General features: G+C 41.9%; 1 protein-coding gene across 4 annotated transcripts in view; it reads left to right on the top strand.

Annotated features, from left to right (window-relative positions):
• Window positions 1-26619, top strand: part of mid2 (midline 2) — a 121119-nt gene that overhangs the window by 23713 nt on the left and 70787 nt on the right. For 2 of the 4 annotated variants that reach the window (XM_028416355.1, XM_028416358.1), the window contains exon 1: window positions 15397-15787. The exons of 1 other annotated variant lie outside the window; for it this stretch is intronic. The gene's annotated coding sequence lies outside the window, so the exon portion shown is untranslated. Of the gene's footprint in view, window positions 1-15396; window positions 15788-15819; window positions 15990-26619 lie in introns of those variants that run through there. One more of the 4 variants, XM_028416356.1, reaches the window with a different exon arrangement.

Raw genomic sequence — 26619 nt, forward strand, 5'->3', positions numbered from 1 at the left:
CCGAATTGCTTTGCTTGCTGCGATGCCACTTACGGATGGATGTCATTAATCAGTAATGAATCCCTCTGACTGTGATGGTATAAATTACCATATAGATTGTGTAGGTATAGGGAGTTTTTTGAATAAATAATTTTTTATACTGTCAGGAAACTATTCCATTTAACCTGGGAAGAGTTCTGCTGTGGAAGACGTGTGATGTGTGCAGCTCCTCTGCTTGTCAACCTCTTTACATCTGTTTCATTTGGTTTCCACATCAACTAGAGCTCCTAAGGAATGGATGTGAACTTGTTACTTTTATCAGTGGTGGGTGTGTGGACATGTTTATAGGTATATATCTCACTAATAGGCCCCATGTATTGGAACCTTGGTGTTTTGTTAAAATGTATTCCCTCAATATAATGTTACATGATACAGAAGCACTAAAAGTACATTACAAGCCACATAATGTGTCTAGAGATTCAGGGTATTTCTTGCTTTCTTGCATGCTTAATCCTTAAAAACATGTCAGCTGACCTCGGGTAGATTCCTCTATGGGTTTTCCATCAGCGACATAATGTAATTAAGGTGTTATTGGTGAGTCCTAAACTCCAAGCCTACTACTTTATTCACCAACTAATCTGACAGTATGTTTTAAAAATAGTATGTGTAATCCATGTCATCTGTGTACGGCTTAGGATCTGTGGTGCAGCACTCAGTCCTCACAGTTTCTGTTTATAGCTACTAATTGATATGACAGCTCAAACAGACCGTCCTCAGCTGTCATTATGTCGCTGCAGCAGATGGTTAATGTGTGCTCGTATAAACACTAATCTCACATTTACAGTTAGATATTAGACATGAACTCACACGCAAGCAACAGCTGATGGTTACTGTTGCTTATGTGAAATGTACTTTGGATTAGATAATTACATGAAGGAAATAAGTTTCTTTTCAATAAATAATAAATCTCTTTATATTTGCTGCATACATGAATGCTTTGAGGATTCTATGTTATGTTACTTATGTGTGTATTCTTAGATATGCACTGTTTTAAATGGATACAGGAAGTTTGTATCAGAATCCCAAAGCAGAACAAAATGCGGCTTCGTACTAAATTATAACCTAATAAGCATATTAAATTATAACAATATGCTTACATGAAGCTTCCTAAAATAAAGCTCTGTTACCTTTCTAGCCTCAGAGAATATGAATAGCTCTTTGTATTGATTAATTTCTTTTATTTATTTGTATTTGAGGTGACTACTTTGCCCTCATGGAAGAGGGTAACTTGTTTTACCACTTTGCTGTATATTGACAGGCCTATTTTCTTCCATTTTATCTCTTAATAGACAAACAACAAAAAGGTCAATCGCAGTAAATTAATCAAATTAATGCACATAATGAAGAAGCGATGGTGGGCAGCAGAAGGAGGAATGACTGGCAGCAGGCAGCCCGCTTTTCTTTGTTTAACCGTGGGTATGTTAGCGCACCTCGTGTTAAGTTGTTTGCTAAGTAATGAGCTGTGTGGAAAATTAATGAACACTTTTCAGAGTGATTTATAACCATAATTCATTATTCAGTCTGCACCAAATAAACCAGAGTCTTGCTTGTTGTTAGAATAGTTTGTATAAAGGTTTGCGTCACAAAGAATGCTTCAAAAATCAGAATAAATTCTTAATCATGATGAGTCATGAAATAATGATGATCATTAGTAAATCACCGCTCATTTTTATTATCACAATCATCTTCATGTAACAAACCTGTATTAAAACCACAAGATCTTCAACATTCCATGAGATCCTTACCAAACCGCCATATGCGGGTATTAGGCTTTGGAATCTGGAGGTGTTTACAGCTGCTCAGCACTGTGTTGTCTTGCCAAGCCCTCCTCTCTGTCGGCCCGCAGATGACTCACAGGAATCCCTCCTGAATCAGCTGGGAACAATAGCTTATTAGGAACCAAAATGATGGGCCATGTGTTGTGTTTTGTTTTGATTATTTCACCCTGACACAAACATAACGCAGCACCTGGCTGGCCTTGAAGTACAAACAATGCAATGATTTCCTGTGGTGGAACGTGTTCTGTTGAATCCTCCTGTTGACTTGATTTCAGCAGTTTTTCATGTGAATTGCTGTTATAGTTGTTATTCCTAGTACAATATTTAAAATTAGTAGTTGACATGTGAAGAAGCCATCTTGTATTTCTAACTGGGAAGATAATCTCAGCCATTGTTGTGTCAACATCAAAATCAATATATCAGTTGCATTGGTATCCTAGTTTTGATTTTACAGCTGTGTGAATAACCACATCTCAAATGTAAATATAGGGAATAATAATAAGTACACAAACACACACACACAGAGGGAACAGTGGTTGAACGAACATGAGGATGATTTCATTCTACAAGAATGTAAAGACCTGGAAGTGACTGGCTGTGACCGTGCATATTTCAGAAACATTCTTTCATCTTAAGCTATAATTCAGGGCAGAGCAGAAAGTGGGAGGGCTCCTGTATTTATGAGTGACTGTTTTTTATATAGCAGGCAGCGTGCCATGACATAATGTATTGCACCATATGGCTATATTGTCTCTATGAAAGCGTAGCTGCTGGAAGGATTATTTATGGAATTCCCCCCAAACGAGCACCTATAATATAACACCCAGTGTGTGTCTGTGTGTGCGCACGACGCGTGCATCTGTCTCGGACTATTGGTAGTCATTACTTCCATTTGCAGCCTACTGTGAAATTATTGTCTGTTTTTCAGCCAAACATGGGCTTTCACGCTAATCTGACTTGTTTTCTCATTACCTCCCCCTCCTCCCCCCTCCTCTCCCTTTCTTGCTCATTGTCTGTCGTCTGATATTCACCTCATCCCTTTTCTTTCATGTCACTATCCCTCCCCGCCTCTCATGACCTCTCTTGGTCTCCTGCTCTGTCTCTCTCCACTTCCAGACGTCCACTGTGGTGTTGCTCATTGCTAACTAGGCTGCCTCCAAGCCCACAGGTACACGCCCCTCCCCTCCCCACCCCCCACCCCCCCAAATCCTCCTCCACTTCATGCTCTATTTTTAACTCCACTCTCCAAGATCTTTCCTTATGATTCTCATTCTGCAGCTCACATCACTGTCAGCATCTTTCTACAGTCCTAGCCGAATGCTGCGAGACTGTAGACCAGTACCTGTTATTAATTAGTGCCCATGCCCCCTTCTCTAGAAAGAGACTGTAGACTGTTGATAACATTATGATGTTACAACTGCTGAGAGCCACACAGACCTAAATTACTGTTTATAAAACTGCATGTGTTTTCAGAGGGTATGCTCATTCATGTCTTAAATGGTGTGCTTTGATAAGCTGCCACCTTGCCTCCCAGCTTGGCAGCCAAACAGCCATCTCAGTCCCACCACCAAGTGGAACCATAATGCACTTGTTGGACTGGGAGCTGAATTCCAGGGCCTTTCCAGCTCCTGTACCCTTTGAAGACCAGTCCATTCTTATGACAGGCAAACAGATGTTGACTCTATTATGTATAGTTCAAGTGCAATGCTCTTGTGAAATCTGCAGTTGGTGGAAAGGACCAACTTAAAATTGATTTTTAGAAAAGTTATTTTGTACATGTTGGTTTTCTTAAACCTAGAAATATGTATCATAGAAGAGCTCTTTATTCCCATTGCAATTTCATCTTCATATCACAAGTAGTTTTGTGGCCTAAACCTATCCAAAGAAGGTCATAATAATAACGTATTATTGTACAGTATGAAGATCTGTAGCTTAGTGTGGTGATGCAAGGAGGTGAATATGTTTTGATTTGTTGTTCCATCAGACATGATGATTCGGTGGTTAAGTAATGCTCCATGGACACTTAGTGGTTTAGTGGAGGACTACAAACATTCATTCTGGGTTCACTTCCCATTGTTCCACTGTCTGTCCTTTGAACAGAGGCAGATTTGAAGCATGACTTTTGCCTGTTAGCAAGCTTTGTTTGCTTTTAATGATGGCCTCTCAAAAACGGATCTCACTTTAAATACCTGCTGACTTAAAAGACAAATTTCCATTTTCTCCTGTGTGATACTGACAATTGAGAGGGCCGGCTTTGTCTGAAGTAAACAACATTTTGTCAGTTAACCACACGTTCTGACTCAGTAATGGTCCTCGTCTGTGCCAGAATGCCAGACGTGGCATTTAGGACTAAGGACAGACCGGCCCCGCAGCATTCCTGCCTGATTTTCTCATGCAGAACCAGGTAGACTTCTATGAGAGAATCCATTTGTCAAACCCACAGTCCTTCACGGCTATAGAAAGCAGCTGTCAATGGGAGGCTTTTGAGTTATTTTGCGCTTTACCAAACGAAACATGCAGTCTGTTTTCTGTTGTGTCAGATTTTATACACACTCAGACACACACACCAACTCCCCCTTCTCCCTGCCTGCCTCCTGTCGTGGCAACACACTCTCCAAGTGCTCAGTCTTTGCTTGTCATGGAGGCATACTCCGTAGCAGATGCAAGAGGCCAAGCAGTGGCATGCTGAGATAATGTAGACAGAAACGCTGCCGAAGTTGTGATGTTTCATGCAGTACTGAGTGTAAAGGATTTGAATGAACTGCGATCATTGCAGTGCACTCAAGCACAGTGTTTGCAGGCCTTTCAACTTCAAAAAAATTACACGGTTAACTGAGGAGCCTGTCATAATGGTGACATGACACTTAATAATCCAGTGTAGGGTGTGTGTAACTCTCCAGTCTACATTTTCTCTGTGCACACTAACCAATCAGGGGCAAAAAGGATGCTGATTGATTGTCAGTGTATTACCTGCAGTAGTTTTTATTTATCACTCGATGATTATCTCACCTGCATCCAAATAAAGAAACTACCCCCTATAGTTTTATATTATATTATATTCAGTAGTTTTGACTGCTTTGTAATGTGCAGTGACATTTTAAACGATATCCAGGTACTTGTATTAGCTGGTTGTCTGTAAAGTAGCACTCTTCTGTAAGCCACAAGAGTCATCTGTCTCTCATCATCCTGCTCCACTTTTGCTTCCCCCCTTCTCTGCTTTCCCGCTTTTTCCTCTGATGTCTGTTGCTCAATCATCTTCATTTACTTTTTTTGGGCCTGGCAAAAGCATAAATAGATTATTAATACTAGAGAGGCAAGTTTCCTTTCCCCCCCGTCTGCATTTCATCCCTCTTCCTCTCCTCTTGTCTCATTCCTCCTCTCCTCCTCTGGTGTATGCCTTCTGACAGCCGAGGTACCCTGCAGCCTGCCTTGGCCAGGTATAGCACTAAGATGAAAGGTTTGCAGCCAGAGCTCTCTTTCAAAGGTGCCTTCTGCTGCATCCCTGCGCTCCATGGGCACTCAGTTGTCCCTGCCAGGCAGATGGAAAGAAAGAGGGCAAGGGAAGGAGAGGAATTTAGGAAGGAAAGAAAGAAAAGAAGTGAAGAGAAGGTTACCCGAGACAAACCACAACAGAGAACGGGGACATCTTAAGATTTGCCCTCTACTCCAGATGTGAAAGTTGTGCATTAACTTTGTATATGATCACAGAAACTTGAGTGCAGCCAAGGTAGTGATGTGCCCCTGCGTTCACTCTAACTCCAGTTTAAAACCCCCCTTGTATATCCTTACCAAGGCCAGACATCACCACGGGACATGAGGGAGTTTTTGCAAGTGTTCCCGACATGTTTTTCATCATCTGACATCTTGAAGACACAGTTGAAGAAATAACACCTTGTTTCCAAAACAACATCCACCAAACTTTATCTCTATGTCTTATTCAAACTCGCTGACTAATATAGTGTCCTGTCCTCATATGTTTATTTAACACACATAACAGAAAATATTTTCTGCTAATGCACAAAACTACACAAAACTCTATGTGCTATTAACTTGACACACAGATGTGCTGCATCATGCTTTGCTTATCATAGGACATAATCTAAAAACAACCCAGTTTTAAAGTATCTAAAATCTGTTTCAATTTGCATCAACATTCCATTATGTGTTGTCTTCTTTTGCCATATAAAAGTTTTTGTCATATTGTCAAGCAAGAAAACCACCTCACTTGCCATCTTTCCACACAGAGACACACTTGTTATATAGCATCTTGTCTTGGGACAAACTCTAACTCTCTTTATTTCCTACTAATCAATACATTGATTGCACCAAGTCTCTAAAGATACTGGCTTTCCACACAGGAAATATGTCTTGTCAATGTTACCATTATATTTTGCTGAAGACAGATTTTGCTGTGTGAGGCAAACTGTTTTACAAGCCGATGCCAACGCAAATCCAAACAAAGCACCAAACAGGCCTTTATTAACTTCTGTCAGAAAACTCATCGCCTGGAAATAATTGAAAAGTTAAAGTGTAAAGGAGACATTGCTGTCAGAATGCAAATGATTTGTTCACTCAAAATAATCAACCTCGAGGTCAATCTCCTGTGTGATTGTAGGATACATAGAGGCCCTATGCTCTGCCTACATAAATCTTATCTGAAGACAAGCCAGATAATGCACTGTAGGCTGGAGCTGGGAGATTTAGTCTCCGGGTGCAGCAATGACAGTAGATACTAAGGGGAGGCAGAGCAGGCAGTAAAACAACGGTTGGTCAGTATAGAAGGTGCAGGTGGGCCAAAAATCAATCACACCAGTACTGGCCTGGACTGTGACAGATGCCTGACATGTGTTTGATGAAGAGCTCTGCTGTTCATCTGAGTGGGGGGTTAAGAAGAGGAAAGAGCGCTGGGGGACTTGGGGAGGAGTTAGACGATAAGGTGTGAACACTATAATGGATCAGAGGTTCAGCAGGGAAGAAGCACAAGGCTAAAGTGTGTGTGTGTGCGCGTGTGTGTATTAATGGACAGATAGTGGAGAATAATTGAGCAAGATGTCAGCGTTTCAAAGAGAGAGAAGGTGAAGGAGGTGCTAAGCAAGGGCAGACCAGCAGGATGAGTCAAGCTGTCATCCGATTGTGGCAACACGTACTCTAACAGCACTTTTAACACGCTGTTTGCAGTTTTTAGAGCAGGCCAGAGTCTGTGTTTTGACAACACCTTTAAAGGCTATTTCATGGTCTCTGCTTTAACAGTATAAGGAAGTATTTCAAGTGTGAAAAGCCACTGCATTATTGGCCCATTTTCAGTGACCACTTAATTGAATTTTTGTCAATTTTCTACTCATTTATATATATATATATATATCAAGGCATTTTTCTGCTGCAGAATAATGTCTGTGTTGCAGTTTCAAAAGTCCACAATGGGACAACAGCTTTTTCTCTGCTGTAAGAGAAAAGAAATGAAAAAAAAAAAGAATGGACATAAAAGAACTGACATAATACATCCTACTGAACACTTTTATCTCTGATACAGCCATCAGCAGTGAAATTTAATAATGAACAGTATTTTAACTTGCTGGTCTCATCTTTAATTTGAAGAAGGTTATGTCTGTATAGAAAGAATAAAGAGGTGATACATTGCAAGGGTCCTGGAGTAATCAGCTAGTAATTGTTTCATTGGCAACTGTGTCATTTCATTCACAAAATAGCTCAGTTGTGAGTCAAAGTAAAGGAGGACTGAGAGGTTTATTTAAATTCAGGTGGAGTTGTCTGTGCCAGTATGAGGAGGAAAGAGGTGGAGAAGTTTGTGGGGCTCATAAAAAGCAGTCATTTATTACAACAGATTTTCCATTCAATATGAAATATGATTATTTGTCTTTGGTGAATATCTGTTCAGTTCCTCGGTAAGAGATTTAGTTTCAGCAGTTTATTATGAGATCTATAATATAATAAGTTGAATTTACTCAATGTAAAGAGCCTGAAGAAGAAGCACACGCACATGTGGAATCCTTATGATGTCTTATGCACACACAGTGTTACACTGTGATTGTATATTCATAATCTGCATGTCAAGAATAAAAAAAATGTCTCTAACCTAGAGTTGCCCGAAATCTGTTTAAAAAGTCATGAGGTCATTTGCTGCTGAACCAAGAATTACGCAATATAAAGAAAGTGAGGAGGGCGTGCAATCAGGCATGAATAATGAATGCAGGGATAGATTGTGGGCTTTTCAGTTGCTCATTCCTGTGGTGTAAAAATGCACAAATCATTTTTACCACTAGTACTACTTTACTATTCATACTTTCATACTGATACTAATTTTTACATTAAATTTACAGACTAAATTCACTTCACATGTGTCTGTTAGAATCCTTTTGCTCTTAAACTTTTAGTTAAAGAAGCCTATTCTCTGTAAATGTGGAGCATGTACTCCACTTTCAAGAGCATCACATGCTGTATGAATGTGTGATTTAAATATATTATCCTTACAGGCCACACGATGTAATACAAGCTCTCTGTATTTTACTATGCTGCTACTTTCTCATGCTGCTGTCTCTCTTATGTTAATGAATTCCTCTCAGCCTCCATAGCAAACAATTCACTGAAGAGCCCTTGCTGTTGTCTGCTCCATCTCTCTTTATTTCTTCTCTACAAGATATGAAATCTGCTTCATACATCCTATACCATATCCCCTTTACTTCCCTCCTACCTCCATCTCTGTCCTCTACCTCTCTTCTTTCATCTCCTGCTTTTTAATCAAGCATCTGATCACAGGCCCAGGAGGATGAGGGATAATGAGATTAGGCCGGTACATGTTTACACATTCTGATTTACACTGAGCTTTCCCTGTCTTTCTCTGTCTGACCCATATTTCTCCACATCCCTCCTCTGTGTTTTTGCTTTTTATGTCTCCAGTTGTCCTCTCAGGCTCTTTCCCACTTCAGTTGCCTGCTGTTTGCTGCAGTGGTGGCATGGATAAACATGCTTTGTCAGGCAGTAATCAGTAGTAGTATCTGATTCAAGCCAGTGAGGTTTCTATATTGCAGTGTCTGATCTACATACAGAGACTGATCGCTGTGTCAGTCTGTCAGTCATCAGCCATCACAAATGCCCTCAGTGTAGCCTTCCTTCATATCACCTCCTGGTCTAAGTAAACCACTCAATCTTTACACAGTGCAGCTATCTGGAGCAAAATGTTATTGAGATTACAGCTAATGCGATGTACAGAGGGTTTTAGCCGCCAACCTTCCAGAGGAAGCGAAAAGGTCTGTGCCATAGGGGAAATTAAATTATAAGTGCTTAGCAGGAGGACTCTATTGATCCAGTGGAACCGAGATAAAGTGAGTGAGCCAGTTCCAAATGTCTCATTCTAAACAACGTCTCTGGTACTCAGGAGACGTGACATGCTCATTTTACATCATGGTACACAGCTGACAAATAGAAACAAGCACAATTCTGAAGTACAATTATTCTGAATACGCACACACACACACACACACACAAAACACACAATAGGTAAAATTGCCTCAAAACAACATTCAGAGTATGGTAATGTGTTTCTATAACATTATTTCAGACTTTTACCCATGAGACTTCGATGTGTGTCAGCTGTGGTGAAGCCTCCACAGACTGTAGTTTTCAGATTTAGGAAGAAATTGTCGCTAAAAAAGGATTGAAGGGTAAGTAGTGTAGATGCATAGTAAAATGTGTGCATACTAAACATGTCAGATTAATAGACAGTTTGCTGAATATATGGTGGCTCGGTCTTGTTTGTCTGTTTAGAGATACAGCGGAGTTATTTTCACTCACGTCTTTTGCTTCCTATTACTGTTTGAGTGATTCATTTTGACCATGCCTCCATAGGTTATGACAAGCCACAGTGCATAATATTAGCAGCTAATACAGCAGTGTGGGAGACTGAATGCCTTTGTTACTGCACATTATTCAATATTAACAGCAACGAACGCACAAACAAGTCATCTTCAGACCTGCAGAAACAAAGCACAGTGATACAGTCTGGTGTGACGCGGCCACCAGCATTATGGTAAAACTCATCTCCACAACGTGTTGCATCATTAGATGGAGGAAAAAAAAGGAGCTCTTTGATCTTACAGTTTCTGACAGCTGACAACTGGCTGCGTGTTCTCGAGCAAGGCAGCTACTCAGGCAGAGAACATGAATGTGACATTATGGAAACACAGTATTAAAGCTGGTTTCGACTCCAGATTCTCTTTAAAGGTTTCAGACGTGGCTGTTAATATGAAAGCTTTGGTTTGGCTTACACAGACTACGGTTGTGTAGTGTTCATTTTACAGATCATGTTGTCCATCTGCTTTTTTCTCTGTTTTAAGTTTTCATTTCATCTTTAATTGCTATTTTGCAAGCATACATTTTTAAAAAACAAGTTTAGAACAGTTAGTTCCGCCCACAACAGGTGATAGATACAGATAAACTTTATGTTTGAAGCTCCTCTTATGAATAATTTGTGCATGTTGATCCCTCTGTGGTGCCTCAAAGCTCCTAAATGCATCTGAATCCTGAAATGTTCCATATTATCTGTCACAAATTACAGTGTAGGCTTCTTACTGGCTAAATAAGCACTGTAATTATGACAAATGCTGTTAAGGTTCTATAAAAAGCTATTTAAACTTAAACTGTCAAATTGATAGATTCCAGGCTTACGATGACATTGCAAAGGTCAAATTCCATTAATGTGATATGATTTTTTTTTTTTTTTAAAGTAACACACACACAGCAATCAGGCCGCGACGTTTGCTCCAAATGTCCCTGAACAGCATGTGTTTGGCTCCAGCCTGTCGTGGAGTGGAGCCAGAGGGTGAAGAAGGCAATGTTGACAGTGATAAGAAAGTCTGGGGTTTCTCTCTGCATACTGACACATTTACACACACACATATACACACATCTGTTGCTATTCAGATACAGTATTATTTTAAATCACTGGCAGCTCACATTTAGTCTCTTCACACCTGTAGACTGGTGTGGTGTTTATCCGTTCACTATCAATGACCAGCTAAGTCCAGGTGGTGGAAGCTGTATTTATCAGATTTAGTTATTCTTTAGGGCAGCATGTCTTCATTGACTCTAAATAAAGATGGATGAGCCCTCTGTGATGTTGCAGGTGGAGGACAAAGTGGAGTTGAGGTGGTGGCTGGCATTGTAAGCAGGCAGCTATGTTATGATCAGGTAAATTATCTCGCGAGACAAAAAGTGCTTGGTACCAGGCTGTAAGCCTTTGTTTATACTGTAGAATCTGGCATTTTATCACAGAGCTGTATGGGGTTCGACTCACTTGTGGAATGACCACAGCCTCGTGTGGGAGTTTGAAGAACTGCAGTTTTGTCGCTTCCACAGAGGCTTCATTTCTCAGCCTCAAAGGTTACTGCTCAGTGCTTTAGTTACACTTTTTGGCACTTTATTCAGAGTCACAGCTGTTGCTGTCATAGTAGTGCTAGATCACTGACTTATTTGTTGCTACACAAAGGAGCAAAGACTGAAGATTTCCACCGTACGACGTTATCCATGTGGAATTGTAAAAAATCAATCATTACAATAAAGTCAAATTGGAGCTGAAATGGCTACTGATCGCTGTGGAAGAGACGTTAGCACAACACAATACAAAGAAATGCGTACACTGAATACTGGTAACACCACATCACTCTCGTGGGGTTTCTGCACTAAAGACTTCTTTGTCCTAAGAGGAACAAAGGGTTTTTTTTCTGAGCGAGGGTTTTTCCTGATCACTTCATGTTGCTGCAGTGCCCAGACGGACCGGCCCTGTACAATAAGTCCCTGATGAGCTGTGGGTTGGGAGAGGAAAGAGAGGAGCTGATGCATTTCCTCTGGACACACACTGTTCGGTGGTGATGGTGATTTGTCATGCAAGCGTGCACGGGACGGCGTGCAGAGAGTTTGTGTGTGCGCGCAGACACACACACACACACTCACACAGGCATTGTTAAGATGGTGATTTGATATGTAATGTGCTCCATGCCTGGGCCACGATATCACAATAGAGGGGCTAAGTCTCCAGCAGCCTGTGTGTTTACTGTCCACAGCAGCATCACTCCTCCTGCCTGTCCTCATTCTGTCACTGGCCTGTTGTCTTTTCATCATGTCTGAGAGAACTGTCTTTATTAAAAAACATAAAAATGAAGCGTACTGTACATGTACAATGATAACATCAGGCAGTTTTACTCCTGGCTGACATTAAATGACTATATCCTTGCCTATAGTGATTCAGTATTGAGTAAATATTTATTCGAGAATCATTTCAGGTATTGAATGAAAAACATCTATGCAAAAATGATATATAGGCAACTCTACGCTATGATACGACTCACAGCAGAGGATGGGAAATATTAATAGCTTCCTACATAAGGGAATAAAGAGCCAACAAGTGGACAGTGCTCATAAGAATAATGTATGTATGGACAGTAGCTATAGGGGAAGCTACAACTTCTGGGATGCAGATGAGGCCCAAAGGTGTACATGTTGTTCTACACTTACTATAGCCAATGTGCTCAGACAATATGGAACACAAATGCTTTGCCAGCTCATGGGTGGAGGATAAAACCATTGACAGTCGTCAACAAACTGTTTTCTGAAGAGTGTTTTTTGAAGCCCTGTGCTGTGGTCTACCTAACTCCTGGTTAATCCAAATATGAGCGAATGGCACCCAAGACCACCTTAAAGTGGTCACACTTTAAACTTATGGATATGGTTTATTATAAATTCACTAATTGATTGCATACGCTAGGTGTAGGTATAGGTATGTATATATGAGAGTTTTTCTTGTATTTATTGTTCTTTGATATGCTACAAATTCTTAATCCTAAAAAACTACACCCTGTACACTTGTTAATGACTCACCAGCAGCAGCGACATTAAATTTATTAGTCCCACAATGGGGAAATTGCTTAAGGCAGCCCAGCAAAGAGCACCATACACCAGTGAGTACACTGGAGGCTATGCCTTGCCCAAGGACACACAACAGTGACTAGGGAGAAGTTGGGATTGAACCACCAACCTTCTGGTTATTGGACAACCCTACTATACCACTGAGCCACTGCTGCCCGATTACAGATTTCACCTTCCATTATGTGTGTGTGTATTTGTAGCAATAATTTCTAAGAATGCGCACTACCAGTACTCCACATGATGACAACCATCATTTATCTAAAAATCTTCCACTTTAGAGTTAACAAGGCTGCGTAGGCTTAAATGGGTGAATTAGTATGTACCATGAAGTGTCAAGCAGGCACAACAAAGGAAGCTCAAGGGCTTCACATCACATCAGTGAAATCCTAAGACTGTAATGCATTTTTATCAGTTGTATGTTTGCTAATATAGTTGCTTTAATCACACGGGAGTACAGTATGCTACCAACTGAGTCTTAGCAGCAAAAACAAAACAAAAACAAATGAGTCTGTAACAAAATGTCAATAGCAATCCGCTAACCAGTGCACGCACAGGAGAATAGGCCTGCTTTGCACACACTCTGAGTAAACATACATTAGTACTGTCCAACCCACAAATTGCTGAGTTCATTTAGAGTGCCGAGCGCTGAAGCTGCCGCAGGAGCAGACAGCTGCCAATCACGCAGAACTCAAATGTCCACGTGGTCAGTGATTGAAGACGCCACTGATGGATGCCCGGGGCTGAATCCAGGCTTAGTCTGTGCAGTCAATCAGCCAACCATTCTTTCTGGCTCAAAGGGTAAAAGACCTATTAAAGTCTAAAGTACCCCCTCTGGGAATTAAAATAATACTCACTTGTAGCTTCTCTGACCACAATGAAGAGTGCTCTTTTAATGAATTCACATGCAGAGGAATCATAATCTCATCATAACAATAGTACAATAGTACAAAAAAACAATGATCTCTAATTGAATTAGTGGCACTGAAAGCATGAGTAATATAGGACTAACAGATCACACAGTTACTGAGCTGATACTGTTAAAACTTGCTTTTTAAATTTGCAATTCCTGTAAGTGAAAATGTGCTGGTAACTCCACTGCAACTTTCCATTATCTCTGTGGGAAAACAAGCCAAGCAGAGCAACAGATGACAGACAGGCTCTTCCTCATAGTGCAGAGCACATCAGCAGACTGGTATTGACCACAAATTGTTATTAAGACAAAAAAGACAGCCGGACATCTGTGTTTGTATACTGTATAGACGAACAGAAAGCTTAAAAGGCACTTTGTGGTGCCTCTTGTTCACATTCAGACAACACACCTGTTTGTCAGGGCCACACCTTGTCTGCGTTTGTTTACCCTCAGCAGCCTCCCTACTGTGTTACTCCTGTGACGTGCATGTATTTCATAAACCTGACTACATGACCTTTATCCTAATGAACAAAACCTGTAGTACTCTTCAAACTATCCACAAAGTGACTTCGGTAAAGGTTTGTATATTGGAGTTTCGGCTGCTGCCTTTGATAGCAGAGGGAGAAAATGTTTGCCCAGTAATGAGATGAGAAACATCATGGCAACAGTCAGGAATAAGCCTTCAAAGCATCCTTTGAACTTGGCTTTTAAACTAAAAAACAACAATGTGGCAGTTCATTAAAGTGTCAAACACACCTTTCTAAAGTCTGCAGGAGGCAGAAGTCATTTATGATCACTGAATATCATCATTTAGTTTAGCTTTAGTCTTACTATTTTTTTCCCAACATATCTGTTATTATGGTGCAGCCCCTCGGAGCACGTGGCCACACTTGCACATGGAAGAAATGGGGTCACATAGGTGCCGAACATGGCGGGCAGAGAGCAGCAGTGACATCATGCTGGAGCAGTCTGTTGGAAAAATCTGCAGAACCTCTTCACCTCTGCAGACACACACAAAAGCAGCAGCGCACACACCTGCTGCAGGCGCACAGCACACACACAGAGCTCTTCAGAAAGAAGGGGACTCGCATATAATTTGTCAGACCCGTCTCTTTCATGACATGATACGAATATAACAGGCAAACTGTGTCATATAGTAACTGGCTATGCTTAGCACACACACAGACAGAATCATGTAATTAATCCAGGAAATTAAAGTGCGATATGACCATTATAAACCACTTTTGCTCAAGTTTAAATCTATGAATATTGTAATTGCTGCCTGTTGGCCTTTCTTCCACATGATCATGTTTCTGCCTCCCTGTTTAGCTTATTGATAATAATGTGGGACATTTAAAATCAGAAGCCTACTTTTATTACACAGAGTTGCATCATATTTTTTTCCCAGCATGAGAAAATGAAGAGTGATTGTGCCCATTAATTCATTGGTCATGTAGACTGGAAAACTGCTGTAACTGCCTCTGTAAAGATGAATTAAACCTCAATGCTTGACTCCTGTTACACTGGGCAGTACACGGCGCTGGTTGCCACAGTAACAACTTAACTTTAGCTCCATAGAGTCAATGGGCCTACTTGTTTTCACCTACATTAACCTCAGAGTGATTAGCCAATAAATTGAGTGAAAGTGTGTGACGTGCAGTCTGGCTGCTGAAGCAGGCCGCGCACACAGTATAGCGGCGCGTTACAGTTGGTGTCCTGCGCGGTTCAGTTTTACGCACTGAAGCTTTTCTCTGCTGGCTTTTGCTTTTTGTATTGTATGAGTAGGAGGAGCCGCTTTCCTGTGATTGTCTGCCTCCCTCCTCTCTCTCTCTCCCTCTCTCTCGCTCTCTCCCTCTCGTTCCGTCTCTCGTTTTTTCCAAAGTTGAGTATTTCGCTTGCCTGGGAGCTGTTGCCAGCGGAGCGGTGCAGCCCCACTGACTGAACGCAGCAGCCTGGTTGGGTTTCGCGTTGCGCTGCGCTGCGCTGCGCCTTGTGGAAACCAGACAAGGAGAGGAGTCCTCCTCCACAGTATCCTGACTCGGTTCTTCCCACCCCCTCCTCCTGTGTTTCGTTTCGGGCTACTTTCAAGATGACAGAAGAAAAGAGTGTTGGGCATGTCAAGCTGGTAGGTGTCTGAAACTCCTCCCCTCCCCGCGCTCCGAGGTGTCGGCATCGGTGTGTAGCTGTGAGAGGGGTTCAGCGCTCAGACAAGCGCCCGGGAATAGAACTGGTGGTCATTTTTAAGCCCACCACTCATTTGGCATTTTCCCGTGACGCGGTTAAGCTTTCTCTTGAATGGACCAGAGTCAAACGTGAACATGTCTGAGGTAGGCTGCTCAAAGTTAGACAGTGTCTGTGAAAACAATGAGGACAGGAGGACCCCGACTGGTATTACGCAATGTGCGGACAGATGTGTGTGTTCTTGATGTAGTAAGTCACCAAACTGGGGGGATATCCTATTATGGAGACCTCAGAAAATACATTAAATCTGCAGTTTTTCCGCTGTATCAGGTGAAATTGAACCAGTCTGCAGTTTGCGTTTCGGTAACCATAACTCAGCTGGGGCTGTTTGGGTTCCCCTGCTGCGCACAGAGCCTTGCTCCGTTGTTATTATCCTGATTCAGCTGAGAGTCGTGTGTGTTTTGTTAGAGTAGGTCTGATTAAAACAGCCTGAGAGCAGCTGGCTGTCCGTGGTTGTTTACATTTTACCTAGTATTTGTTTGGATCGTTGTATACCCAGCATAAGGCAGTTTATTCCCTCCTCATGCTGTCCAGCTTGTTAGACTTCAACAGAAATGCAGCAGCCTGATAAGTCTTACTGGAGGTTTTGTTTCCTCTTTAATTAAATGCTGATTTGCTGTCATATTGATGTATTAGACTCAGATAAATAGTTGCTGTGTGTGTGTGTGTCATTTGTCTGTGAATGAAGCCTTTCCTTTTAGCTAATCCAGACCAATGAACACTGACTTCAGGATCAAACACCTAATCTGCCACACAGCGTTGAAGTGAGCTACTGCCCCAGAATTAATACCCTGTCAAACTGTAATGAAATGCACAAAGTCATCAGCGGAGTGTTGAAGTGTCACTACACATAATTCATCTCATGCGGTGCCGAATGCCAAATGTTGAGCCGAGTTCTGATAATCCTGCTGAGCTCAGCTGACGGCAGGAGGAAACGTGCTTGTTGTTGGACTGCTTTGAATGCCTGTGTGTGCTGGAGGGTCGGGTAGCACTAACAGGGAAGGTCAGCTCTGTTGTCATGAGATGAATGTTGGCCAGATATTAAGTCTGCTCTTGTTTTTTTTTTTAATCCAGTGTAAATCAGTATTTCTTGCTGACTCTCGAATCCTGTTTCCAGATTCTCTCTCTCTCTCTCCCTCTCCCTCTCTCTCTCACACACACACACACACCCACACACAAGCACACACACACACACTCACAAAACCTATAAACGCACAAATCCAACCAGCCCTGTGCATGCCCTATACGTGCACTGTAGTAGTTTACCCACCTCTGTTTTCCTTGGAGCTGACTGTCTCATACATTACACAACATGGTTCAGCAGGCTGATTACACATCAGGACACTCATGTATGCTTCCATCTCAAATAGACATGAGCAGAGCGCTCTAGGCTGCTACTTATCCCTTCAAATGCCATACATTCGCTTTCCTGACTGACTGTCTATCTTTAGGGTTGTTTTCCCGTGTGTGTGTGTGTGTGTGTGTGTGTGTGTGTGTGTGTGTGTCATTCTAAGCACCTCGCATCTCCTGTCCAACTCTTGTTCATATTGGTGCTCCAGGGCTCATCGCAGCAGGGCATGTCTGATTTACACGTCATTAACTTATTCTGTTTGACATATTGTGCATAAATGTATATGAGGCCGGCAATGGGATTAAAAGAAAGTTGTAGTTGTCTGCGTGATGTCTGATGATGGCAGTCAGGGTTTGGATTGCAAAAGCTGCGACCAGAACATTTACCCATTAGACACGATTGTAAACAAAAAAAAGAGCTCAAAATAAGCATCATGATAAACAGAACTTTAATTGTTGTGACGTTTTGGTCTCAATGTGACCATCAGAGGCTGTTATTGACACAGTGCAGCTGTTCATTTAACAGCAGCAGATGTGTCTGTGCTAGTCCTTCAGTGCTGATTGTCTAAAATATGTCTGATTGCCCTGCAGTCATTTTTATCTTGAAGCGATTTGTGATATTTGTTGTGCCTGCCAGTACTTATCAGGTCATAAATTATACTGTATTTTTCATGTCTTCAAGTCCTTGAATATGAGATTTAAACAGCTGCTCAGCTTAGACATGAGCTCACTTAGGCCACCTGTACTCTGAGTTTGAGGATTTAGTTTTTTTACATTTCGATTTCATGAGTGACAAGTGTCACATCTGGTTCCAACTGACATAAAATATCATGAAAGTCGCCCCATTGATGAAACTTTGCAACACACGACCTGTCAATCAGAAGTTGCTTCAGCTGCCAGTAATAAAGTATTGACATCATGTGAGCCTCATGACAGGACCCTTTGGCACCCAGATGCCAAAGTATGAGTGTGTGTGTGGTCAGTTTCAGGCAGTCGAGGCACATACTGAGTGAAGCCATGCATCTGAACCCCCTGATGTTTTTAAAATCCCTGCCCTCTGCTTCACACTCCGCCATTCGTCACAGTGCCCCAGCTCTCTGCAACAAATCTAGAACACAGCAATTCCTCTAATGCCTCTCAACAGTTGAAATAAATCATCTCTGTGAGCAGACGTGGCTCCTCATAATAAACCGCATGTTCCTGAATGTTCTCATGCACACAAGAATCGAACATTTTCTGCAAAAATCAGAGAAAGATGGTTGTTATGCGTTTCAGTGGTTGTGATATTGCAGTCAGATGAGATGTCATCCCTTTTCCTGCTTGTTAGGAGTAACACCCAAAAAGGACACGCTTTCATGATGGGTACAAAAGTGTTGGGTTGGGAGCCTAATCACAGTATTGAACGCTCTTCAGGGTGTCATGAGCATCTGCCAGTACACATGTACTGATAAAAGTTCCTTTAAAAATGTACTGGTAAAAGCTCCTTTAAACGAAGCAGAACGAGGTGCTATCCATAACATAAGTGGCAGTGCTCATTAAGAAATGTCAAAACAGATGAGAAGAGCCACATTCTGTTGATAGGTGAATATTAAGGAAGAAAAGCTCCTTCTCTCCTCCAGCTCGTGTGCATGGGGCAGTTATATTGTGCAAACAAAGGTAAGAAAAACCTAAAAATATAGCGTTAGTACAATGAATGTGAATTTATGCAAAAATAAAAAATCGTGAAAATGGTGGGGATCATTCATGAAAGAAATCGGTTTCTGTTTGATATAGCATTGATAAGGGGAACAAATGTGCAAGCTCGGGCAGACACAGCATGGATGGATGTATGGTTTTGACAGATTGCCTCCTGTTTTTGTCTCCGCACTCTTTTGATCTCTTCATTGCACTGAGTGAAATCAAGTTCCCTGCCAAGAGAGGCATAGCCTGGCTCCCATATACATATGAACTGCATGTAGATCAGCAAAGACTGCAACCCCGTTGCTTAACTTTCTCCTTCTGGCAGAAAAACAATATTTATGTGATTCTGTGCTAATGCTGGTTGTGTGTCTGTGCCACAGTGAGTTCTGCACTGGCTTGTTATTGATGTTAAAGTCTTCATCAGGGGACAGCAGCCTGTTCTTTCCAAAATTATATAATGTTATATTAGAGATATTTAGGTTGCAGTGCTTGTGAAGCAAATAAAGGTTCTATTTGTTGAAATGTTTCAGCTGGTCCACTGCAGATCTCTGAGTAGCTCTGTAGTGGATGTTTTCCAGACAAATATTGACCTTTCAAGGAGTAAAAATATTCACAGCTCAGGTTCATGCCATCCATTCAACATGGACCCCTAATTACAAAACCTCACTTTATAGCTTGGTTCATACAGTCTATATTTGGACTCAACAACTTTATGTGATTATGGCTTTAGATCACACTGACTGACAGTTTGGAAAACTAAATTAAAGCAAAAAATAAAAAAACTCAAGTATCAGCTGAACAGCAGCACTGGCTGAGGAGGCGGCCAATCTTCAGCCATTCCAGCTAAGAGCCAGCTGTCTGTGTGTGCTCCTACAGCTCTGCACATGTTTCCCATGATCTCACCTGCTGGCACCAGGAGCCAGGGATCAGGCTCTTTGCTAACGTCATGTTGTCCACCAGAAGCCTCTCTGTTGGGCAGAGTGTACCACACCTCCTCTCTCTTGGAAAGCAAGAGGCATGGAGATTGTGGAGTCTTGCCCAGGGAGTGGTGCTGGGAGTGGTGTAACCTGGGGATAGCTAAACATCTTTGTTTTGCATGTTTACAGTGGTGTTAGCGTCATCAGCACGCTCACTGGGTTGCTGTGAATTGTTGATATGAGGTTGCAGGATAAAGTGTGTTTAATGTCTGCTTTTACCGAGTCAGACATTTGCGTTCTCACATCCACCTCCTGCAGGAGATAAGGGCGATGTGAAAGCAGCTCAAGTTTCCTGCCCGCTTTATTTTCTGGCCATTTAAACAGATGTGTGTTGCTTGCTAAAAGGTAGGATGCAGTTGTGGTAAAAATAGAGGGATTGGGCATGGAAAATGCAGGCAGAGAGAGGGAATTAACTATAAAGAGACAGATCGAGAAGGTAGGTGTAAACTGGAGGAGGCGTGAAAAAAGATTTTTGAGCTTCAAGGATGTTCTGAGGTATCTGGGGAGGGTTAATAGCTACACAGATCAGAGAGCAAAGACAAAAAGTCGGGGGGTAGAGAAGGGGAAAAAAATCCTCGACTGACAGACATGCTTTCATCATACACACTCATTCACCCAGCAGGCATTTTTAAAGAACACCTTCCCTCTTACAGCAGCTCTTTTCCTCTCCTGTCGGTTGATAGGTTAGTTACAGTCATCTCAGATACTCAGCTACACATAGATCTTCTGTCAGTGCCTGCAGGATGTTACATTTTAACACTGTTTGTTACTTAAAATAGGAAGTTGCTCCACAAAGTTGATGATTTTATCCACATCCATAGGAGCAGGAGTTCTTTTGAACCCTACCTGCAGAAAAAAAACATAGACCAAGTCCTTTTTTTCAGACTGCAGGCCATCATTTCAGTTCAATATTGATATAGCAGTAGGCATTGTTAACCTTCACAATTATTCTCTTTGGTTTTGCAGTGCCCCGGGGACCAGCTATTTTTAAAAAGCCGGCAATGCTGGGCAGCTATTGTTTAACTAACAACCTATTGATTTGTGTCGGCTTTTAGCTGGGGGGGCACATGGTGGAGAGGGTGTGTTTTTGTTGTCACAAACACATTATTCACAATATGCTGGCGAGTATGTGCAGGCTCAGTTTTAGCTGGTTAAATGCAGCCTTTTCCCCACAGACATTCAGATTAGACCTTTATACAGCATCAGACTTTTGGGTCATTTAGCAATAAAAATCACCAATAGAGAAAAAAGCAATCTTCGAATCTTTGAAAGCTAAACATGGGGCGATTGATTGGGTTTTAGCCTAATATCTAAATGTATGTTTGGACTTCCAGGTCACTTCCAGGAGCAGCTGTGTGTCACAGACGGTGTCAGAATGGCAACCTTCCTCTCCATCTCAGGGAAAAGATGGTGTCACGGTGCCAAAATGGTTAAATAGAATACCTATTTAGGACCCAGTCTGCTGGAGTCTGTTGTGTGGTGGCTCTAGTCTTTTGTGTGGCGAGGCTGACGGGCCTTTCAGGCTCTCTCTCTGCCACACTTGAATTCAGCGGTCCACTACTTCCTTGGCTTCCTCAGATGATCAGCTGTTGAGCGTGATAAAGTGGATGACTCCATAAAATATTGTCAGTGACACACTGACTTGCAGTTTTCAACAGAAATAACTCAAAAGATAAATGTACCGTTCTCCAGCTCTGGTCACTGGCATCAGTTTGCTATCTGTATTCTCTTAGTGACTTCAGAAGATAATCCCATTATTACATGTCGTTGCTGGTGTTTTTCTCCTTGTCAGTGAAGTCATTTGAGAGTGACTGCTCAGAATTGCGAGTGATGAGGTGTTGCACATCATTGCAACATTATTGTTTCTACAGCTGCAACCAGCAAGCTCAGATCTGCCTTCCAGCTCCTTGTGTTGTGGTATAAACACTGGCGACCTTACAACATGCCTCATACCAATATCCGACAAAAGATGGGGGAAAAAAAAGATCTATCACAGAGTCTGACAATGAAGACTCTACTAAAAAGATGATATGTTAATCAGTGATAAATAAAACGAACAAATAGCGCTACAAGCTGCTGACATTTCAATGCATGGAGGCTGCTGAGCTGATCGAACAGCAGCCAAAGAAAACAATGGCTCCCCCCCTGGAAGGAAATGCCAAACATTACAGTGCTGTATAAATAGAAGGCTCTGACTTTGTAGAGCGAGATAGAGGACAGGAACCCCCTCCCTGAGGTCAAACTGATGGCAAAGTCTCCCACCTCTCTTCCCCTCCTTCACTCATTCTTTGTTTTTCTCTGATCTATTTTTAGGCTCCTTTCTCTACACTTTTTTTCCATCTCCTTCAGTTTACTTTTGTATTTTTTTATCTCTCCATCCCTCTTTCTCCCTGACACCCAGTCTCCATGAATAACTGAACAGCCTAGTAACACTCCACAAACACCTCCTGCTTTATTAATGGTACCATCTACTACAGCTGAAGTGGCAAATGGGCCTTCTGGATGTATTATGTTGGTGGGGAGTGTACAGACTTTGACCCAAGGTGAAAGCTGTACTTAGAGGAGGAAAGCTGGTGTTTAATAGCAGGTTAATCACTCCTGGCAGCTCACTGCAATTCGGTTTAATCTTAAATGTTGGGAAAATGAAAAATGTCCTTTTGTGCTTTATCTGGATGTACATCTGGATCCTACCACATGCAGCATGAGATCGGCAGTAGAGCCTTTTCTACAAAGTCACACAACTGAGGAAATCTGGGGATAAAAATATGAAATCATTGAGTTCATTTTTTTGTTTTTTTTTTTCGCTTCTTCCATCTCTACAGAGAGAGGAAGACATTCCCAGAACGAGGTTAGTCTCCTCAGACTCCGTCTTTGTGTAATGGGGTTACAGATGATTCAGCTGAGACAACTCCCAACAAGTCTTTCATCTGTACTATCTTTTAAATCAGGCTTATAAATTTGTTTCCCTCGGCTGGCAGACTATTTGGAAGATTGAACCCCAGCTGCAGGTGTAGGCAGATTTAGGAAATAGCATGCACATGAAGTACACATACACACACACTTCCAGAAGGTTCTCTGAGGCTCTTTGTCTTTCTTTATCTCCCTCTTACAACAACACAAGAGTACAGGTTGTTCCCTTTCCTGAAAAATTTCGGTTTAACTTGCAGTGACGAGCAGATAAGCTCCGTCACTTCTTTCAGCGACGTCTCTTAATGAGCACAGCTCATTCAGGATTGATCATACTTTTAACACCTCTGTATTGACCTGGGTATCTGACTCCTCTAGAATCAATAACACCAGCATGGGTGGCATCATTTGCTAATACAGTTTGGCAAGCTATTGATAAAGTGCCTGGAGCCTTACGGGTCAGTTGGCACGCTCATTTAGAACATAAACATTTAAAGTCGTCAGCCGTTTTCCACAACGGTGAACCTTATCAGTAATATGTCGTCAATCTTTATACTGAGGAGCCATTGTTTTCTTGACAGTCTCTCCTGTTTCAAATTGATGTACAGGGGCAGAGAATGTAATTTCCCACTGAAAAGATCCCTTCTTTGGAAGCGAAGAGTTGCGTTTATGTGGAGCATAGATTGCTTTTTCACACGAAGTGGAGTGAATTTGCATATTTATGGGGAATTCCAGTAAAAGGTATGCCATTAACTGGACCGTGATATTGTGCACACATACATCCACACCCTGAGTCAGTTGAAAAATATATTGAAAAAAAATTGAAGCTAAATTGGTGTCAAGTGTCAGTAGAAGCAAGACAATAGATTTCTCAAGTTTTGCAGTGTGTGCTTTTTCACTCATCTTATTTTTTAGCTTCACAAGTGAACATAGGGAAGTTTGTTTTGCTCCAGACTATTTGTTGTGGAGTTTGCTGGAGGTTAGTCATAGATGATAAAAGGAAATTAATGTTATAGCTCCTGTATGCTGCTCAAGGTGAAGCGGCTTTGAAAAGAGTCTCCAGATTCTTTTTGTATGAGAGTGGACTTTGTTGTCTTATTAAGCTTTAGCAGCCAAACTGAGGCTTAAGAAGAAAGTTCAAAATTAAAAGTTTTTAATGCAGGCTGAGATGAACCAGGACTAAGTAAAGAATAACATGGTCTGAAAAGTCTGGCTCCAACTTTATATACCCTCTTTTTAAGTTCTGTGAGCATGCAGCAGAAGACAGTAGTTGGAGGGGTGTCACATGGTACTGTCTACCCGACCATGCTGTCTGCTGAGCATAACCGGCTAATACTTTATAAACTCAACACTTGCCAGCAGGTTTCAAACCTGCTTACTAATTATACTTTAGCTTTTGTTGACTGTTTAGCGGCTCCTCTGTTCTCCCTCTCTCTCTCCCTCCTGTATGTGCCGCCATGCCTAAATATCTAATAAGCCGTTCTGCCAACTTCTGATCCAGGGTTTGCTCTCACCTGGGCAAATGCACATGAATAATGGAAGCAGCATGAAGTGAGGCAGGGGCCTGGTTGCTACAGCGTTGTGTTGTGGCCTGATAAGGCTCTCCACCACTGCGAAGGAGCCTCAGAGAGCTGATGAGAAGACGTCTGACAGTATTAACTTTATTACCCACAGGCTGCCAAGCTGTAACAGGCAGAGGTATTAAGTAGAGGGTAAAGGAGAGCAGGTGTGTGTCTATTCACTGTGACAATTCTGTAAAAAATCTTATTTCAGTCAGCTTTCATGTATAAATGTATTAAGCCAATTAGCAAGTCTTAGCTTGGCCGTGCGCTTGACGGGAATTGATTGTTTATTTTTATTTTCACTGTCTTGCATCAGTAAATGTCCTTCACACACAATCAGCCCTGCTGACACCCAGCGACAGGAGTATGGGAAAACTATATTTGGTTATGAAAATGAGTGTGGCTGTGTGCACAATGGGTGACAAGCCAGGATCATTACTGTGAGTCATACCTGTTCGTAAAGGTAGAACAAACACAGGTTATGTGAACGCGTATGGACGCTGTATGTTATGTTATAAAAGGAGTTTCCGTGAGATCAGCTGAGGCGTAGCGAGGTGAACTCGGATAACTTGTCCCTCCGAGGCCTGGTCCATGTTTTCACCATCAAGAGCTAATTTTGCTAACCAGGGAAAGAGGAGAGCGAACTGGTACAGTGAGTCCCAGCTCTGCCTGCATGCAGCTTTTTTAATACTCTGTGGAATTGGTAGAAAAGTGCACACTGACCTTGAAGTCTTTCAGATGGTTTGCAAGGCAGGGGGTTGTTTTACAAAGCTTTTCTTTAAAAGATATGTGAATTGTTTCCATCATACGGGCTCTGTTTGACATGCAATCATCTGAGCAAAATACTGAAAAGAATGGTGGAATCAATCTGCAGTGCGGTGTGTGCTGTTTGCTCAAAAAAATACCAAAGAAAATACGATTCAAGATGTAAGACATTAAAATGTGATGTGATCAGGATTTATTCTGAAATTGGTTTTGGAACCGGTGTAGCAGTGAGAGGGTTAAGCTTAAGCCAGTCTGCTCAGCTACACTGAATATGAAATGGAAACACCAGCCTGGCTGCTTTACTGTTTACATACTATGAATAGGAATCGCATGTTTGATGAAACCAGCCTGCTCTGAGGTCTGCTGCAGAGGGAAGAGAGAGAGAGAGGGGAAAACTGTGAGAATGAAGGCGCTGACCAAAGGAGCACTGCCAAGATTCTCATTTCCTCTTTATCCCAGCTGCGTTGAGACACATGGCAAGCTTAGTGTGCTGCTTGATCCCACTTATATAATCATATGCACAGTTTTGGTGTGTTCTGGTCAACTGGATGGCTCTTATTTTTGGAGCTGGCTGCTGATTTCCTCCTTCCAAACCATAGTGGTGAATGACTGCAGTCTCTTGATGTCTGGCAAAGCTCAGCTGTGCTCGGTCCTGACATGTGTCTTAAGCTTGTGGGTATTTTTAAACCCCAATTGCTAAAATTAATTGCGCTCCAAAATGTGAGCATTTCAATCCACCAATTCAGCTGAATTCCAACGATTTCACTCAGACAATGTCTCGTTTCTGTTTGGTTTAAATGCTCAGCTGAGGCGATTAGGGGTAAATGCCACAGGGAGGGCTTAAGAGGAATGTTTGCTAACATTGCCTCTAATGAAAGCATTCACACAGCAGCGCTATGTTTGGGCACTTTTATGAGTCTCTTTAATGATGAATACCTGCACCTCACCGAAATGTGTGCAGGCTTGTGCATAAACAGGGCAGTCTTTCTCTGTGGAAACTCACGTGCTGCCTCCAGGTGTGATCCTTGCTTACTTCATAGCGTAATGACTGTACGCTCTTTGTTTTGATGAGAAATGCAGTCAGAGAAACAAACTACCATCTTGTCATGCCACGTTTCAACAGTTTCTGTGCTCCATAAAAATTTAAAGTTTTATTTTCCTGTTTTCTTCCAGGCGTTTTTTAAATTAGTAATGTGTTGCTGTTGAACAAGAAAAGAGACGGAATCCTTCGCTTTGTTGTTACCATCTTGAACCTTTTTTGCCTGGTTAGAGATACTTGTGAAATAAGTGCTGCATAACAGGTCCACAGCAGATTGGGGTCACAGACTGCAGGCTGAGCTTGACAGTTGATGTGTCTTCATTTTGTCTGAGACCGCTCGGACCAATCAGACTCTGACAGCAAACAGAGTATTAAAGGGTTTTACCAAAACATTGTACGTCATTGGCTCAGAAATGCCGCCTTCTTTTCCCTAGTT

This window comes from Parambassis ranga, chromosome 10, assembly GCF_900634625.1.
Source record: "Parambassis ranga chromosome 10, fParRan2.1, whole genome shotgun sequence".
In the NCBI taxonomy this organism is placed as follows: Eukaryota; Metazoa; Chordata; class Actinopteri; family Ambassidae; genus Parambassis; species Parambassis ranga.